Source organism: Triturus cristatus, chromosome 5_2 (assembly GCF_964204655.1).
Source record: "Triturus cristatus chromosome 5_2, aTriCri1.1, whole genome shotgun sequence".
In the NCBI taxonomy this organism is placed as follows: Eukaryota; Metazoa; Chordata; class Amphibia; order Caudata; family Salamandridae; genus Triturus; species Triturus cristatus.
This window is the reverse complement of record NC_140588.1, coordinates 87,000,689-87,020,359: the sequence shown is the minus strand read 5'-3', so window position 1 is coordinate 87,020,359 and position 19,671 is coordinate 87,000,689.

Below are 19,671 nucleotides of genomic sequence, written 5' to 3'. Positions count from 1 at the left end.
GACACTCAGACTAATACTCAAAAAAACCAACTAATAACCTATATAGACACCCATGTAGCTACTCACCAACCCATGCAGCCACTTATACACAAAGTGAAAAAATGATACAGATATTTACATATTTAAATATTACTCACTAAGCCATGTATTCACTATGATACACTTAATCAGTCAGTTACACAATCAATTTTTCAAAAAGAAATCATCCATTTAGACAGTAATATACCCATTTATTCTTCTATCAACCTTGAGATATACATATATAAAACATATTTAATTTTCAGAAAAACACACATTCACTGGATGATGTCATCAGTGATGTCATCAGTGATGTCATTTGAGATGTCATCAGTGATGTCATGAGTGATGTCACTGACCATGTCATGAGTGATGTAATATGTGACGTCATCAGCAGTGCATTGCGGGCGCGCGAGTTATAGTTAGCTGAACTAACTATAACGGGGCAATTTCATTGGTTTTTTACGAGTAAAATGTCCAGCTAACTATAACATGTGTGAAACCTATGGTTTTTTCACTGAATGTATATATATATATATACACAACTCCTTCCTACCCATTCTTGTATCACGGATGCTAAACCATAAACAAAAAATACAATTCAAATAGCAATCCGTAACAAAGGAAAGTAGCCCAAAACACACTCATGGGGATATTTCAACCCTCTACTTAAAAAAGAGTGAGTAGCAATTTCCTATGCATCTTATTCGTGATCTGTTGGACCCCTTCAAATTGTGGGGTTGACGCGTTTCAGCCCATTCATTGGGGCCTCATCAGGACAAGGGCAAAAGGAATGCAACACCTACAACGTAATTCATTCAAATAAATATCATCTCTGTTTACAAAAGGAATTTTACAGTCGCCTATCTTGAACGAGCAGTTAGCAGTTAGCAGTATAGGACGGCAGAAAACAGTGACCAAGATGAAACAGCACATTAGAAATATAGAACTGTGCATGGAAATAGACAAGGTTCTCTAAACTCCCAAAATACAGCGTGTCAACCATAATTGAAATAAAAACAAGAATAGTAGATAGAACTCCACCACCAGTGTCTTTGTCAAAGCAATGTGGGTGTTCTAAAACAGGGATGAGAACACCAGAAAACAGAATATATGCCATATTAAATCAAAAAGAGACCCAAGAATGCAAATAGAAGGACAAAAGGAACAAAGTAATACTAAAAAAGTACATAATCTGGTGAAATCCTAAAATGGAGACTCAAATATAAATAAACAAGTGGCTGTACATCTTAAAATGAATTATGGGTGCCTTAAAAAGGTCAATCCAATTCTGAGTACTACGTGGAGGCAAAAACCAAGGGTTATAGTCAATAATAAATTGTAGATGGCTATGAATTCAAGCGGGATGGAGAAAAACATATATATCTGGACTTACATCATAATTCAAAGAAACAAATAAACGACGAGGGGGTTATGATTCACTCTCCATTATGATTTACCCTCCATCCTGATTTAGAAGTATATTGCGGGGTAGTAAGAGAGCATGTCTCCACAGTATACTGAAATCAAGTTCCTAGCAAGAAAGGTAAGCATAAAGGGCGGTTAAGTCACAGTCTGCTTTTCCTTAGTCAAAAAATCCACATAAATACAATGGCGAACCGCTTACTTGTAATATGCTGAAAATCGTCTGGTGCAGCGTCTTTAGTCCAGGTTCGCAGCGGTACTTCAGCGTTGTCTGTGTCAAAGAAAATCACGTGACATGAAGAAATGTAACGCTACATATTTAAATGTTTCCAGCGCCTCAACAGTGATGACGGACTCCAGATAGACTGGAACACAAGTATGGCCTCGCCCACAATAGAGAACGGGGGCATCGTGAGTCCTAAAGCAAAGCAATAGGGCTCCAAGCGATTAGAAAGCCTGTTGCTAAAAAAAAGAAAATAAATTATGTGGTAGGGACACAAGTGTAGCCTCACTCACATGAGGAAAGTGGGTCGTAAACAATGGGAAGGACTACAAAAGATTTGAAAGTCCATTGCCTAAGTAGAAAGTTTACACAATAAGAAACGGAACATAATATGAGGCACTGACGTTTGCAGTGCTGGAATTAAATCAATTGAAAGAAAAAGGAGTGAAACAAGTAGAACCATCACCCAAAGTATTGCCAACTTCTCATCCTCACAATATAAATTCAAAAACAGATCAGCACATAATGTATATAATTATATCCAATAGAATGTAACAAGCAGTACACTGCCATGTATAAGGAGGCACCAGTAAGAATCCTACAATGCATACTCAATGCGGCATATCCAGAAAAATTACATTTTCGGAATTTCAAACATACAAACACTTCTTTTTGAGTCTTTCAGGTTGGCACAGAGCAGTCAGGCACTGTGTAAACTGTTTGCACAACACACTCACACCAGCGACACAATAAAGAAACCACACAGGATTATGTAATAATACTGCATATATTGTACATATAAAAATAGAACAGAAGTGACCTAAGTCACAAATATTGTGCACGCGCTGAACTTTGCTTGTTGCCTGCAGGGGGACTACCAGCCCCAGCATCCCTTGCTCCCAGGAGGGAGGTGTCATCGCTGCCCCTGCGCTCAAGAAGCGCCGCCAAACACCGCAGCGCGGGCGGCGCGTGGGCGGCGCCCGGGCGAAGCCCGGGCCAAGGGCGGGCCCGTCCTTGCCCGTCTCTGACCGGATGAGGCCGGGCTAGGCTACCCCCTTTATTACATGATCTAAAGGTACTGTTGTTGTGTTATTGTTGCCTCCCAAAGGTACTTTTGTGCTCCTGTTCCCCCCAGACTGGAAAAGTCCAGTTGTTTTAAATCAGATCTATATATTATGGGAAAAAGGAAGATCACCGAGGGTGGGGACGAGAGTGTAAGTGTGCTGGCCAAGGTCAAAAAAGCCAGAAAGACAAGGAAGATTGCAACACGCACGGGGAACAATTGTGTTATGAATCGTATAGATGACCTAATTGAGGAATGTGGTGACCTACTGATAGACAACCCTGTCTCAAGAAAACCAGCAGAAAAAGGGTGTAAAAATTCAGTCATAGTATCGAGGACTGGCAAAAAACAAGGTCCAGTGGTCCTCGAAATGTTTGTAACTAGGAACAAAAGCGATTATCCCAGCAAAGGTCAAGATCGAAACAACATCGAGGGGGGGTTGTAACCTCTAATACTAATACCGAGACTAGAGGTATTTCCCCCCTTGTGGTTGGTCCTATCATAATATGTAAAAACAGATTTTCAGCTTTAGCAAATGCACTAAGTGACAATCATAAGGTAGATCGCGATATACACTTAGCTAGCTCATGTAAGTCTGTCTCCTTTCTAGGTGACAAAGAGATATCATCTTGTGATGTTCCTGATCTTCATGCGTCTAACGTAGATGGTCGGATTGATCTGACCTCTATGGTCCAATTACTACGTGAGGCAGTCGAATGTATGAAAGCCAAGATTGATAATCTCACTGCTGTAGTGAGTAGCAGTCTACTAGACAAAGGTCACTGCCCAAGCTGCCTAGCTATTAAACAACCAAGTGGCATACCTAAAGTCCCGATAAAAGAGCTAGTGCAACCCTCAATGCATGGCACTTGTGGGGATAACGGACAGCCCGAAACTGCCGCCCAATATAGTGAAGTTGTCAAACGCAAAAAGGGGGTTGAGAAAGTTCATAGTGTAAAACAAAAACATGATGGACCTAGGAAATCACGGCCTAATGAAAGGAGTGGTCGACAACAAGTAAATGGCATGCATAGTAATAGTAATTTTTCCCTTATATCTAAACAAGATAACAATAAAACCATCACTGATTCTAGGGGAGATTACCCGAGTATTACAAAGATGCCTAGAGTACCTAAAGTTTACATGGTGAATGTCCCTAGGCTGGGTGTAGGAAGAAATGTAGAATCAATAGATTCCCTAAAAAACAAGGCTATTCATTGGATCAGGCACACCAGGGGCTGTTGCTCTGTGATCAGAGAAGATATTACCAGGGCGCGTAGGCTTACCCACTACGGGGAGTCAACTGATTGCATTGAATTGACTTTTAAACAGGTGATTATGGCCGAAAATCTAGTCTCACTGAAGTTTAGAAGTTGTTCCCCAGATTATTCGGCTATTCAACTTAGACCCACACTCCCCCGACATTGGCATGATAGCCAGATAAAATGGTCAACTGAGAAAGGCAAAGATAGCCCGGGCCTTGAATTTAATGATTGACTATGGGGGCCAGGCGATTTAATTAATCCTTCCCAGGGTAACCCTGATTTAGGTATTATGAGTACTCCAGTAATTTTAGGTATATTGGAAGGTTTACCTTCACTCGGGCAAAGAAATTACCTAAATGATCGTAATAAGATTGAGCCCCTTAATCCCCCTGATACCCTAGTGAAACCAGGTTCAATCTTATCTTGGAACATCGCAGGATTGAACCCCAAAGTACTGATCCCGGAATGGACCACCTTTATTAATTTATATAGTATTTGCATATTTCAGGAAACATGGCTTCTCGACCCACAATTCCTTGTTTGGTATCTAAATTTTAATATCCCAGCAGAGAAGGATACAAAAGGGCGTCCTTCAGGGGGATTGACTATCTGGATAAAGCAGAATCTGGAAATTAGCGTGAAGCCACTTCCATCTAACCACAGGGATATCTAGATCATCAGCATCAAACAAGGGCAGACAAAACCTGTGGATATTTATAATGTATATGCTAGGAGCACAGGGGGTAGGAAATCCGAGATAATAGCTGCCTTAGTAGACCTTATGGAAAGATATTCGACGCTATCGTATATAATTGTTGCTGGTGATTTTAATGTGACATTCAAACCCCTGTTAAGCTATGATTTGAACCTCACAATGGAAGAAGATGCTCAATGGGGTATCCCAAAATTGGAACTTACGCCAATTAAAAGATGGACCGAAGTGGCCATCCAGATTAACTCAATCTGCCTAAATAAAGGACTCAGGGCAGCCAATGGTAGGACTGCACAGGACAGGCTGGGGGTTAATACCTATAAGAGCAGCCTGGGTCAAAGCAGAATAGATTACATCCTGGTGAGCCTAAGTTTATGGGTTTATCTAGAGGACATGTTGATCGGTTGGAGAGCGATCATAACCCTCTATGCATGTCCTTGTCTTGCTGGGTATTGACCGTACCTGAAAGTATGTATAATGAATCGTCCTCTAAATGTGGTTCCCACAAATGACATGCGCCATTTGAAGTGGGTACAAATGGTAGATAATCAGGTGAAAGTAGATCTATTTTTAGCAAGTTATCACATGCAACCCATGAGATGAGTACCATCCTTAGTAGTAGCTCAGACCTAGAGTCTTGTACCAAGGTCCACGAAATGTTCTTCCAACAACTAAAAAATCTCTTTGTTAGACCAGTAAAGCCAAGTAAGGAATTGCCTAATGACTCGCCACGCTGGTATAACAAAGAATGTAGGCAAGCCCGTTTTGCTTTGGGACAGGCTATAAGAACAGGAACTAGTAATGCTGTCCGCAGTGCAAGAATTGATTACAAAAAATCAATGTATAAAGCAAAACGTGCATGGGACGAACAGAGGTGGCAAGAGCTTAAAAAAGCTAGTGCCCTTAAAAACACGAAGTGTTTTTGGGGCATAATTAAGTGGGGGTGTGGTGGGAAACCAGAAAAACCCCATAATTGGGTTGCACAGGATGACTGGGTGGATTATTTTAAGCCCCAATATGCAAAAAGCTTGGTAGCAAGCACTAGGGATACACCCATATATTCACCCTTTATAGACGAGGCATTTAATATAGGGGACATAAACTTGGCATTGGAATCTGTGGTTGCTGGTTGGGCGCCGGGCATAGACGGTGTCCCAGCAGACATCTTTTTGCATGATAAAAAGTCTTGGGGTAGGTATATATTGTTACTAGCGAACGCAGTGGCAAAAGGAGCGCCCATTCCGGCCTCGTGGAATGGTGCGGAAATTATTCCAGTTTATAAAAAGGGGGATAAGACGCTCCCCGGTAACTACCGCCCAATTAGTTTGATAGATTCCATGCAAAAGTTATTAGGTAGAATGATTTTAAATAAAATCCAGACCTGGGAGCGAGAGCAGAAAATTTTGTCACACCTCCAGGCAGGATTTAGGGCTTGCACCAGCACCATTGACCAAGTATTACATTTCTCAATGTTGCACTGGAAGACAGTGCAACTGGAAAAAGGTAGTCTTTATGCTGCCTTTATTGATTTAAGGGCATCTTTCGACCTTGTTCCCCGCTCTACTTTGTGGTTGGTTTTGCACGATTTGGGCATGCCTTGTGCCCTTTTAACTTTGGTCATGAGAATTTATTAGCATAACTACGCACAAATCAGATGGGGTTCTCCTGGAAATGTTACCAGCCAGTTTCCAGTAGAGAGAGGGGTACGCCAGGGATGTGCCCTGGCACCCACCCTGTTTTCATTGTATATTAATGACGTAGCCAAGCTAATGATCGAAGCCAATGTAGATGCTCCAATTTTAGCTGGTGTTAAAGTACCCATTTTAATGTTTTCAGATGATACCCTAATTGTTTCCAAGACCCCGAGTGGGTTACAGAGAGCACTAGTTATTTTTGAAGAATTCTGTACCACACGAGGCCTCGAGGTAAATGTGCTAAAATCAAAATGTATGTCTTTTAATCAGCACAAAACCTTCAAGGGCAAACTTTTTATGAACAACTCACCGCATGACCAAGTGAGGGCATTTAGCTATCTGGGTATAAATGTCCAACATGATTTATATTGGAACCAACAGACAGAGTTGGCAACGCTTAAACATCGCCAACTGATTGGAGCCCTATGTTCTGAGTTTGTAAAATCATTTAGCATTTAGCTATCTGGGTATAAATGTCCAACATGATTTATATTGGAACCAATAGACAGAGTTGGCAACGCTTAAACATCGCCAACTGACTGGAGCCCTATGTTCTGAGTTTGTAAAATCATTTACCAAGCCAATTGCTCCAGTCCTTCAAGTCTATGACGTGAAGGTGGTTAGTTCTGCCCTCTATGGTGCCGAGATCTGGGGTTTTGAGAACTTAACAAAAATGTCTGTATCCGAGAGTAAGTTCCTACGTAATCTTATTAATTTACCCCAGAGTGCTCCTATGTGCCCTCTTTTTTTAGATTTAGGAATGAAGCCAATTAATTATAACGCAAAATTGCGTCTGGTGTTATATTGGAGGCGCCTGTGGTCAACCCCTGAATTAAGAACATATGCCACAGGTATTATGGATATCATAAAACATGATACCTTTCACAAAATCAAATGGCTAGTTGGCATCAGGGGTATTCTTGGAGAACTGGGAATGGAAACATTATGGGAGGATCCTCTTAACGCTAGTTTTCCATCTAAGAAAGCCATTAAGGATAAATACTGGGAGATGGTAGCATCTAAGACTTTTAGGACAAGTGCCCCACTCTCGCTTACAGGGACTTTCCTAGATTTTAAAGATGAAATTGGCCTTGAAACATACTGGGATGATATAACCAAGCCACTTGACAGAAAGCTCTATTTCCAACTTAGAATTGGAAGTTTGCCAATTAGAGCATTTACATCAAGATGGTCCCAAGGCGTTATGGCTTCCTGTCCTAAATGGCTAGCATCTATGGAATCAGTTATCCACATTCTATTTGAGTGCCCGACATACTCTGCTCCGCACAGGGTTTGGCTGAAACCCATGTGTAAGCTACTTGGCACTAGGAGTGGTGTGTTAGCAACTAGAGTTATTTGCACTTGTACCATTCCTTTTGTTTATATATCAGTGGCAAAGTTTCTTGGGTGGTCTTGGGCACTAAGGAGAAAAATGACTAGTGGTTGATCCTCCCAAATATTTTATACCGTATTATATTTATTATGAAAATATTCCATCTGCATTTTAAGATCATGAAGTTTTTTTACTGTGTGAAATCTCTTTTAAACCTTTCTCTTTCAAAGCAAGGGTATGAATTTGTATGATTAATGTATATATTGTGCTTTTCTGACAATTGTCGAATAAAGCTTGTTTGAATTGAATTGAAATATTGTGCATAGCATGTGATCACTGGCATAGTACCTATTATCCTGATAATGCAAGGCATAAAACGACATACATCCTAATATCAGGTTATGTAATGCACTAGTGAGGTTAGATGCAGAACACACAAATCATCAAGGGTCATCATAAGCACCAAAATCACGAAATATCAGCAAGAGCACATCAACACAATGAGCCCATGTAGGCACAAGGACCTCTGCACCCCTATTAGTGGGGTCATGGTAATCTTTTGTTAACCCTGCTGTAATGAATATCTGTAGGCCAACAGTGTAGGCTGCAGGAGGTCCTGCGTGCCTATTACATCTGATATGGTAATTGCAGGGATTTCGATGCAACACTTCACCGGGGCTTCCATTGTCCCGTAGTATTGGATTATGGCTCAAGTGTCCCGCAACTCAAGTGCCCCCAGGTACACATTGTCTAGTGAAAAGGGGTTGTGGGAGTCACAAACTGCAGGGACCAATAGGAACATCTCACTGGGTCCCCTGGCTTTGAAATAGCCAAAGGTAGCTGCCCACGGGTGCGCGATGCACTGGCCAAGCTCGTGAAATGGAGTTCCCAAGAATGCCTACTGCAGGGCAACGGGGAATAAGACCCAAGGCCAGGGCACCAGAAAACTCCATCTGAGCACCGCTCTCTGATGCCGGATCTCTTAACCAGCGGCAATGGCGGGGTGAACTCGGAACGCAAAGTGGATGAAGCTGCTAAAAAAAAGAAAAGAATGGCATTGTTCCTTTCGAGACACAGGCAATGTCTTCTGGTTACAGTGCCTCCATCTGGCCCCACACGGCAAGGGCTTTCCCAGGCATGGCAGTGCCTCTCTGTTTTTCAAAAGCATGGTGTCTCAGGGTATAGCGCTGGGACCACGTTTGTCCTGGGGGGTGGGTGAGCACTCCACACTTGCTGATAAAAGTAAAAGTGTGCTCCCTGCGCTAAACAAGATTAAGGCACTTACCAAGTGCTAGTTGAAAATAACTCCACATACACTGAAGGATAAGACAACACTTACCACGTGCTAGGTTGTTAGAAAATGGAAGATGTAACACTCTCCAAGTGCCAGTGTCAGAAGCCAGGATCATAACTAATGCTCCCCACATCCTGGGCCCCTGGGAGGACCATGGTTAGAGAACCAAGCACACAACAGTGAGTAGGCAGACCAGCATACAAAACAAAGGATTCCAAAGGCGATCTTTCCTGGCAGCACTGCAGTACCCTAGTGAAACAAAGTCAGGGAGCAGCTGGCAGCAGGGTAACAAGCAGAAAAGCAATCCAGTGAGTCATTTAGTCCACCCAGCACTTAGCAGGCAGCAGGGCAACAACAGAAGAGCTTTCCAGTTGAGTCCTATGTGCAGCGCATGCAGTCCTTCTGACAGAGGTTCAGTTCCAGTTCCAAAAGTGCTCTAAAAATGTGGTGTCAGAGCCCCTGAACTTATACTCAAAATGTCTTTGATGTAGAGGGGACTTCAAAAAAACTTTTAGAAATGTTCAACAATCCCATTCAATTATAGCCCTGGCTCCTGACTCACTACAGGGGGTGCATACAGCATTGTGAGAGGACAGGGACAACTCCTCCCACCACTCTAGCTCAGGAGGACCCATCAGCCTGGTGATGGGCCATCAGGATATGGGGGCACATTTCAGCTCCATTTGTGTGACTGTCTAGAGCAGAGGTCTTCAAGCTTTTTGATGCTGAAGACCACTTGTCAAACTTTTTTAGGAGTAAGGACCCTCTCCTGATAAAAATTTCTAGAACCTGGTACTCCTCATCATCGACAACCGTAAACGCCCCAATCTCCACACAAAATATTTTTTACAGTGGGGAAATAATATTAAACAGTGTTTGACAAGCCAAAGGTCAGGGAGCGTGGGGGGGTTGGTCAAAGGTGCAGCTAAAAACAAAGGACCTTATTTATGACGAACTGGGGACAGGCAGCGCTGCAAGTCTTCTTGCTACGCCAATGTGGAAGAGCAGGAATGCACCATATTTATGAAATATAGTGCATTCCTGTCCTTTCCCCTTGCATCGGGGCAGAAATTACTGCCTAGCACCAACATAGGCAGGATTGTATGTGTGCAGGAAGGGCACATTCCCTCACAAAAATAATGCAGGGAGAAGTTTTCCTCTTTCTATGTGAGCTGCAGAATACAGCACACATGGAAAGAGGAAAAAACAAGGAGAAATGTTTTCACTGGGGAGACGTACGTTTTTGGTGCTGCCCCTCGTTTAAGTTATTTTTTAAATATGGGGCAGCATCAAAATCCATGGCTGTAGCGTGGGAACACCCATGCAGTTCACATGGAACACCTCCTAGATGCAGAGTTAGGCAAGGCAGCAACTTGCCCTGCTTTGTCTTATTCCATATCTATGAGGCCATGCAAAGCCATGCAGGGTGACTTTGCGCCGCCCAATAGGTATGTTTGACACACTTGCGCCTCCAGACCGTAAAAAACTGGCGCTCTGCTGGTGCAAGCCTCTCATAAATAAGCCCCAAAATATTCTGTATGTTTTTTAGGTCTTTCACCATCAGGTACCTACATATAAAATAATAGACAGTGTAAATGAAAAATAAATGTAAAAAGTTGTTACTCAGTGGGAAATGCACTGTAGTACATTATGAAAACTCTATTAGTTAATGTACTACATAGACCTGTGTGTAACCAGAGAGACACAGAATTAAATCTTGTTTGGTGCAGTGGAGAATAGTGTATTTTTAGTGCTATGTGGTAAGAGCCTGTGACAGAAAGCACTGTGAGTATGTAAGTCATTATTTTATACTTGCATTGCATTACACACTGTAAAATATAGACTGATACAAAATGTATAGATAGTTTTACAATAAAATGGTTCATCCAAAATATAGATTTTAGGAATACCAGGGCTTATGTAATGCAATTTCTTTTTTAAATAACGGTCCATTGAACACCTCCTGAGGGGTACAAAGGGCTATGTAAGTACAGTTATGATTAAAATCAAACACTTCACAGCCCAGTTGTTAACTCCTTGCACTACCACTCAAAGAAACAACTCTATGTCATCACAAAGGTTGGAGTGATTCACTGGTCCCGTTACAGTTGCTGATTAACTAATGGGGCACATTTGCATTTTTTTCAGGCGGCCAGGCACCCTGACACAAAAGCTTTTCACGGAACAGGAGACTCAGCTGAAGCATTTTAAACAAACGAAAATTGCTGTCCCAGGACCTGTCTCCTTTTCCAAAACCAAAGCAAATGTTTTAGAATCCAGGCAAAGTGAGGCTGAAGAATGTGCAACACCCTTCCCAGGACTCCACGGCCCCCCGGGTGCGCCCCACAGATTGAAGACGTCTGGTCTAGAGTGAATGCACAAACAGCCCCTGTCAGTCTAATCCAGACGTGGATTGTAGTCAGGCTGCACAGCACATATAGTTATAAGCACAGTGAATTTCAACATACCAAAAAAAGCAGCACTACTCCTTTCAGATCAGGAATCACCTCTGAAAACATATCAGGGAATTCCCAATGCAAACCTAAGAGAGGAGCAGGCCTCACAGCAGTGAGAAACCAAATAGGATCTTTGTCACTACCAGGACATGCCACACAATGAAGGCACATGTCCTACCTTTTACCTTCACAGGACCCTGCCCATAGGGCTACCTAGCACCTACCCTAGTGGTCACCTATATGTAGTAAAAGGGGAGTTTCAGGCCTGGCAAGTAATTTTAAATGCCAAATCAATGTGGCAGTAAACTTTGCACACAGACCCTGCAATGTCGGAGGCCTGAGACAGGTTTGAAAGACTACTTCTGTGGGTGGCGCAACTTGCGCTGCAGGACTACTAGTAGCATGCCCTTTGTAAGTGGGATACAACTGTACAAGGGCCTTACAGGTAAATTAAATATGCCAAACAGGTGTAAACCACTCATTCCATGTTTCAAAGGATAGAGAACCTGCACTTTAGCACTGATTAGCAGTGGGAAAGTGCCCAGAGTCCTAAAGCTAACAAAAAGAGGGTCAGAAAAATAGGACGTAGAAGACAAAAGGTTTGGGGATAACCCTGCAAAAAGAGCCAGGTCCAGCAGATGGCAATTGCGGAAGGAGATCAAATAGCTAAACCTACATGTGTTTCCATTATTCCTATATTCACTGATAGTGAACTAAGCTCACATGCTTGTGGCCTGGATTATATTAAGAGACCTTGAAAGTCCCTGACATTTAGGACACGCACTGGATAGAACAGGTTGGTGGATGTCCCTACATCACAGCTAGATTAAAAAAAGAGGTATTTGACAGACTGAGAGTGATATGTAGATACAGTGCTTGTTGACCTCATGTCTGTTCACCTTGGCAGCAGACCACAGGTTGTGATAGAGCTTTGGCGTGACAAAAAAATGTATCCTGGACTGACAAATTGTGTATTGTTTGACATACAAGGAATAAAAGAAACTGTCTGCAAATCAGATAACCTCTGCTCACCTTCTATCAGTCATTCTATTCTAGTGATACAAACTCCAGACCAGCAACTATTCAGTTTATCCTCAGTGAAACTATTCAACCAGGAGGTATGCCGATTTATATTGACTATAATGCTAAATCGTATACAAACTGGGTGTCTATGGACATTCATAACTCTATTTCTCACTTCAACAAACCCATCATTTGTAACAAATACTGGCACAGTACAGCCAAATCAGATCTTGAGACCTTGAACTGATGGTAGATCAGATCCATTATTCATCCCGTTGTTTTTATCTGTGACTCCAAATTAGACCATAAAAAATAGGAATTTTCTCGACTAAACCCCCCTCTTGATACAGGCTTTATACCATACCTCCCACTGACAGTAGGCCACAGTGGAATACACATTCTCATCTTTTCACCATGTAGGTTCAATGACTAATGAGGGCAAACAACCAAGGGCCCGATTTAGAGTTTGTCCGACAAGGTACTCCAGTGCAAATGTAATGAAGTACCCTGTCTCTCAAACCCTTGATCTGACTGCCTCTTTAAGAGACCGGTGGACCAATAGAGTTCCTTTGAAGGAGTCTCTGTTGACTTGGTTGACAGAAAACTTCCTCTGACTGCCTGATGGAGTATGGGCCATTGGAGGAAGGGCATTACACTGTACGCCCTATTTAGGGTAGACAGTGTAACAGCTTTGTTTTCTTTAAGTCACCACCAGGAAAAGCATGGTGGTGAGGAATAGAAAAACACATTATGACACCCATCACACCCTGAGAAAACTCCCAGGATGAGGGACTTTTTTTCTGGCCATCCACCAAACCTTTTTCACATTGCAAGGCACTGTGGTGATGGTCTTTCCTTTTAGTGTGCAGAGATGACTGCTGGGCCAGAAGTCATCTCTGAATGTGACAGAGAGTAGTCACTTTGGGGACGGTGCCAACAGTCAAATTCTAAATTAGCCCCTAAAAGTGCTCTCTCTGCCTGGATAAAGCTCATATTTCAAAACATTACAGCAGGTGAAAGAAGGATATTAACAACCATGCCTGAAGAATGATCTTATTGGAGGATGTTGAATTGAATCAACAAACAAACTCAAAATTAGGTGACACCATGTGATACATAAGATGCACAATGGAATTGTTGCTGATTAGGGATATTCCAGCTTGAATAAACACAGAATATCGGGGTTGCCCAAATTAAAAGAAACAGAGCCAGTCAATACTGACACATATCTATGGAGTCCCGTGGCTATTGCACTCAATGTCAGGCACAGGAGGAAATGGAAGATGATAAGACTGTGGTGATGGGGGTATCTGAAAGGCTAACAAAATAATGTTCCTGGCAGAGTTTTAGTTTGATGTCACAGATTAACAGGGAAATAGTGACATCATAAACTGGAGTAATAAGAATTGTATGAGTAAAAACATGCCATAGTGAAGCAAATCATAGAGACATGACTATTAGTGACTTCAGAGTTAGATTAAAAGACGCAACCCAGTAACCGAGGGATCTGGGCCGGACACTTTATTATCAAAAAGGTGGTCCCTATTGGGGGAAGTGCAGCCATGAGCTTCCACGGCAATAACAATGCCAAGAACCTTTCTGGACTGTGCCATAATTCCCTATCTGTACAGCTCTTTCCCGTGTCCAGTCTGAGGGCCCAAAATTAATTTCAGGTTAAGTAGATATCAAAACCCCTTTAGTACCGGAAAATAACACCTACATGCCATGAATAAATAAAAACTGAGCTCCCTAGGCACAAAACACGTGAAGCAGGCTTTGCGCCAGGTTAGAAAATAATTAATTTATCTTAATGATCTCCCTGCGTATTAAGGAGACAGAAACGGCTTTCAATTCAGGGGCCAGTTCTGGCCGACGTGCTCCACAGATTCACTGTCTCCCCTAGGATTGACTATTTTTTGATTAAGGGGTCTTGATAACTACTGAACATTAAATTCATTTTTGGCCCTCAGACTGGACACGAGCAACAGCCATCCAGATAAGGCTATAGTGGCACAGTCCCAGGCTACTTTAATGCAGTTCACTGAGGTTTTTCCTTGAGTCTGTGTGTGTTACGTCTACAGATGTGGGTCTCTTTAATCCAATTATCTAGTGTCTTTTTTTTTTTTACAAAGTTTTATATAGTGCTAACCTGCCCCTAAGGTATCGGGTATCAAAGCGCTTTACATAGCACCAGTTGCGATACATTATTATTAAAGAGTTTTAAATAGCGCTGGCCGGACCCAAGGGTATCGGTGTGCTTTACAACATACGTATCTAGGAAATCACACAGTAACGCAGTGGTATACAAAATGTTTTGTGGTGCTTCAAAGATCTGAGAGCGCTGTACACCATTAAGGCAAGGAAGTCAGATAGAATTCTAGCTGTGTGCACTTTGGCTCAAGCCGACCTCCTTCAGGTAGGGGGGAATAGAGGGAGGGATCCGGTGGCTTGGCGGAGGTAGAAGTCTTAATGTCAAAGTATCGGAATGATGCATGTGCAAAATTGTGTGCTCCGGCAGCATCTATCGATTTGGGAGCGAACGATTGAGGAAAAGGTCTTTGAGCTGCCTTTTAAATTTTGAAAAGGATGGGGTAGTCCTGATATGCACTGGGATGGAATTCCAGATTTTGGGTGCACTTCCAGAGAAGGAACGGGCTGCGTTTTTTTGTTTACGAGTTTTTGGCGGGATGAAGAGAAGCGTAGTGGAACTTCTGAGGGTCCTTGTCTGACCAGCCTTCTTAAGTTTGGAGGCCAGGTAGGCTGGTTTCCCTGTATGCAGGGCTTTGTGCATGAGGCAGGCGGTCCTGAAGTTGGCACGCATTTCAACTGAGAGCCATTTTAGCTCTCTGAGTGCGGGTGAGATGTGATCATATTTCTTGATTCCTGCGATCATTCTGGATGCTGCATTGAGCGTTGCTCTGAGGGGAGCTAAGTGAAATTTAGCTGTACCTGTGAGGGCTGCATTCCCGTAGTCGAGTCTGGACAGCACCAGTGATTGAGTAGCTTGTTTGAGGTCCTTGGACGGGATAAAGGGTGTTATTTTGTTGAGTAACTTCAGGTTGAGGACGGCGCTCTTTGCGGAGTTCTTGATGTGCTTGGCCATGTCTAGTTTTGGGTCGAGGGTGATTTCCAGTGATTTTACGGAGTCAGCCAGGGTGATATTGCCGTTGAGAGCATCAATAGCTTTTAGCCATTCTATGATTTGGGGGTTCTCCTCTTTGTTAGAAATGAGGAGGAATTCCGTTTTGTCTTGGTTGAGTTTCAGTTGATTTAGTGATAGCTAGTGTTGGACTTCACTAAGAGTTTCGTTGAGTCTTTGAATGTCATCAATGGAGGAGGTTTCGACATAGATCTGGGTGTCGTCTGCATATAGGTGGAAGGGGATGTTAGTTTATTTGAGTATGGTGGTGAGGGGTTCCATGTAGATGTTGAAAAGTTGCAGGGAAAGAACTGATCCTTAGGTGACACCCCTGCTGACCCCTGCTGACAGGGTGTAGGTCTGACGAGAAGTTTTTGATTTTTATTCTTTGTGTACGGTTCTGGAGAAAGGAGGAGAACCACTGTAGGACCATCTCTTCTGCACCTAGCCTTTCTTGGAGTACTTTGATGAGTAGCTTGTGGTCGACTGTGTCGAAGGCTGCAGATAAGTCCAGAAGTATAAGTAAGCAGCATTGGTCCGTATCTAGTGACTTGTGGATATCATCTATGACATTAAGGATTGCTGTCTCTGAACTTCAGCCTTTTCATAAGCAGAATTGGACATGAGGACACATTCATTTTGTTAGGGACAGGGAGATTAAGTGATTTGCTCAGAATCACAGGATGTTCAGTGTCATTGCCGACACTCGAACCCAGTTCTCCAAATTCGAGGTTGACCAACCTAGCCATTGGGCCAACTCCTCTTCCCAATTCCTCCCTCCAATTCTTATTTTGCCCCAGTCTAAATAACTGTGCCATGTGATCAAAACGTAGACAAAAACGTATGTGGACTGGTTTTACATTTCAGTTGTGTTTCTTGACACTCCTACTATGAGTGCCATTGGTAATAACATACTGTCACAATCAGTCACGTATATTTTTTGTATATAACACAAGAGCACTTTCTAATCAGTTTACTCACTCTCACAACTCCATAACTCTGTTGGAGCACCTTATCTTTTAAAAATATGAATTCTGTGTCATTTTTTAATTTAGTTACTTAAATAAATGTACTTAAAGCATAATTCTATTAAATCTACAGAAGTGTTCTTTACGTTGCTCTTGCCATAGAAGTCTAAGGCTACACTTTCTCCACAGGGGCCACCTTTTGATATTATTACTCACTTTGAACACACAGGCAAGGAACAAGATGTTGGAGGTCTAACAACAAGGCCTTGAAGTATAAATGGAAATGTGCAATATAACATCACACAAGCATAGAAGGTTTGGGATGGACACTTGTTGTATAGCGGAGTTTGAGCCTGTCATATTGTCCAGAGGTGTGTTGTCTTGATTATTATTGTGGGAGTAGAAGTAGTGGTCATCCTGTAATTGAGAATGTCCAGGCCATTGTGCATCTGTGCTGGAAAACACTTGGGGAACTTACCTCTGTATTATTCTTCTGTAAAGGCTGTTGTTGTTATTTCTGTTTCATGTGTTCAGGCCAGGGCCGGACTGGTCATAGGGGGTACCAGGCGTTTCCCCAGTTGTCCGCCAGGGTGCAGGCCGGTTTTGGACCCCTGGGGAGGGTTTTGCAGCATGGCTGCAATATCGGCCCCTTCTAGCAAATGCAGCTGCAGTGTATTCCACGCACACACCCCCCTCCCTCCCCCCCCCCCCGCAGTGACCGGCCCAACTCAATTGCCAGGTCCGGTTTGCATTCCCAGTCTGGCCCTAGTTCAGGCTGTCAAAGTTGTCTACCTCACCCTCTATCACGGCATCTTTGTTTGCTCATATTGTGCCCCTTTGCCACAGCATTCGCCCTTTCCATCAGTCCCTTATTGGGGCAGACATTATTCTCCATGCCAAAAGAGGTAGCTGGTGGGCTTAAAATCCATGGTACAAGTTATGGATGTGGCTTTACCTCTAGTGACAAAAGCCAGGAGGTTTCCTACTAAACCCGGCACTTTCTTTAGTAGCATTCATAGTCGCCAGTTTAAAAAACTGTATAGGTCAAAAATGTATTCCGAAGGCTAATGCCACCATCCTGTCGTTCATGATACATTGATGTTGATATAACATATGTTTCCAATGGTGGACCTTGCCTCCTATGACTGATGTTCTTCCTTTCTTACTTTGTATATTGTTTCCATGATGTGGTCTTCTTTGTTAGCTTTGCTCAGAGTGAAACAACGTTTGTACCATGTTGCTCTGGGTTCTGATTGCTTCAATGTCAGATTCGGTGTGATAGCAGACATTTTGTATCTGTAGAGTGAATATGTGGAATGTGCTATTTGTACATTGAATCTTTTCCTATTGTCATTGTCTATCCGTGGTGAGACGATTAAGGTACTCAATCTGCTCAATTGTAGTGTTTGCTTTGGTCATGCGTGAGCAGGATCATGCAACACTGGAACTAAGGACTCATTTAGAGTCTGTGCGAACAGCAACTGCACCATAAATCTACTGGACTCTTGTCAAATCAAAACTCACGGTGCCCGGCCCCATTTTGAGGTGGGTGAATGGAACTTCTCCTTGAGCTCCCTGGAAGATTCCCCCAGCTCTGCTGGTGCACATTCTCTGATGGGACCCCTCCGCCACAGGGCCACCACCTACAGTGCATCGGGAAATCTGCCCTATTTAGTGCAAATCTCGTGACCTAGATTTTCCCTGATCAGGAGCCCATGCCAGGCATGTCGAACCCAAAGAAACAATGACCCACATGCACACGGCGAATGACCCTGCACATAGAGGACATTCATGTCTTTTCAATTTCAGAAACAAATCCTCACTTCGTGAGGTTGAGTCACAAATAAAAAAAGATCTTAGTGCACCACAAAAACATATTCCCTTGCCCACCTATCACTATTGACAAAAGAGCTTCAGCCACGTTGTTGAAGGTGCTTTAGCCAAAAGGAACCCCGCCAGGGTGGTGGGAGTCTCTCGACGCATGAAGCGGCCCTTTACAGGAAGGTGGAGGCACTGTTCTTCTCCTTCCTTGGTGGACCATTCGACAGGGACAAAATAACCCCAGTGCCCTCATGTTTGTTTGGGCAGTGGTGATGTAAACAGCAGCTCCTGGGTGGTTCGATCCATGCGAACTTGTCTTTATGATGGTATAGAGGGTGTATTTTTCCCTCACAGAGACTCCACCTTCAATATTTGATGGATTTGGCCCTAAATAAACTTTCCCCAAGATAATGAACTCATTGAAGTGAGCTCTACATTTTGACTTTCATAATTCTACTCGTATATAAAACCTGCAACTGATAATACATTTTACGAGAATAAAAATAAAAGTTGAATTCATTACTACTTTTTTAAATCAAGACGCCTCACCATGGTAACATATTGCTCACTCTCGTTACAGCTTACGACAAAGTTTTGTGAGTGATTCTACTCATAATTTAATTTATTTTGTAGCTCTGGGTAATTACCACTATAAATCATGGGGCATCATTCTGCAGTATATATTTGGCACTGTAACTGGATTGGGAAAAGCTCGTATTGATTTATGTGGAAGAGGAAAACTTATAAATGTAGTCTTCACTTAATTTAGCTAAGACCGAACAGCATCAAAGGAACAATTACAATTCTCTTAACGGTTTATGCTGGTGCACATAAAATGTTCATGTATCCTGTGATGGATATTATTTAGCCCAGCCTAGGTTGCCATATTCAGTCTGTAACCTATCTTTCACATCTCTTGGACCAGGATGTCAAAAATTCCCTTGAAGTTGTCAGCACTCTCACACCAGACTGGAGATAAGGAAGTGTAAAAAATAATAAAATAAGGCAAAAGGTCATTTCCATTTATACACCCAGGCTGTGGAAAAACATCCCCAGCCCAAGCCTCCCACAAAAGACTAGAAGAAACACCTAGTTCATGAATGATACATTACAACAAATGAAACGTCCACTCCACTCTTGAACCGAGCTTCTCCTCCATACACTTTTTCTCTCTTACCATGCCTCTCGAACCTACACCACGCTCAGATGCCTTTTAGTTATATTCGTGCTGAGGCCC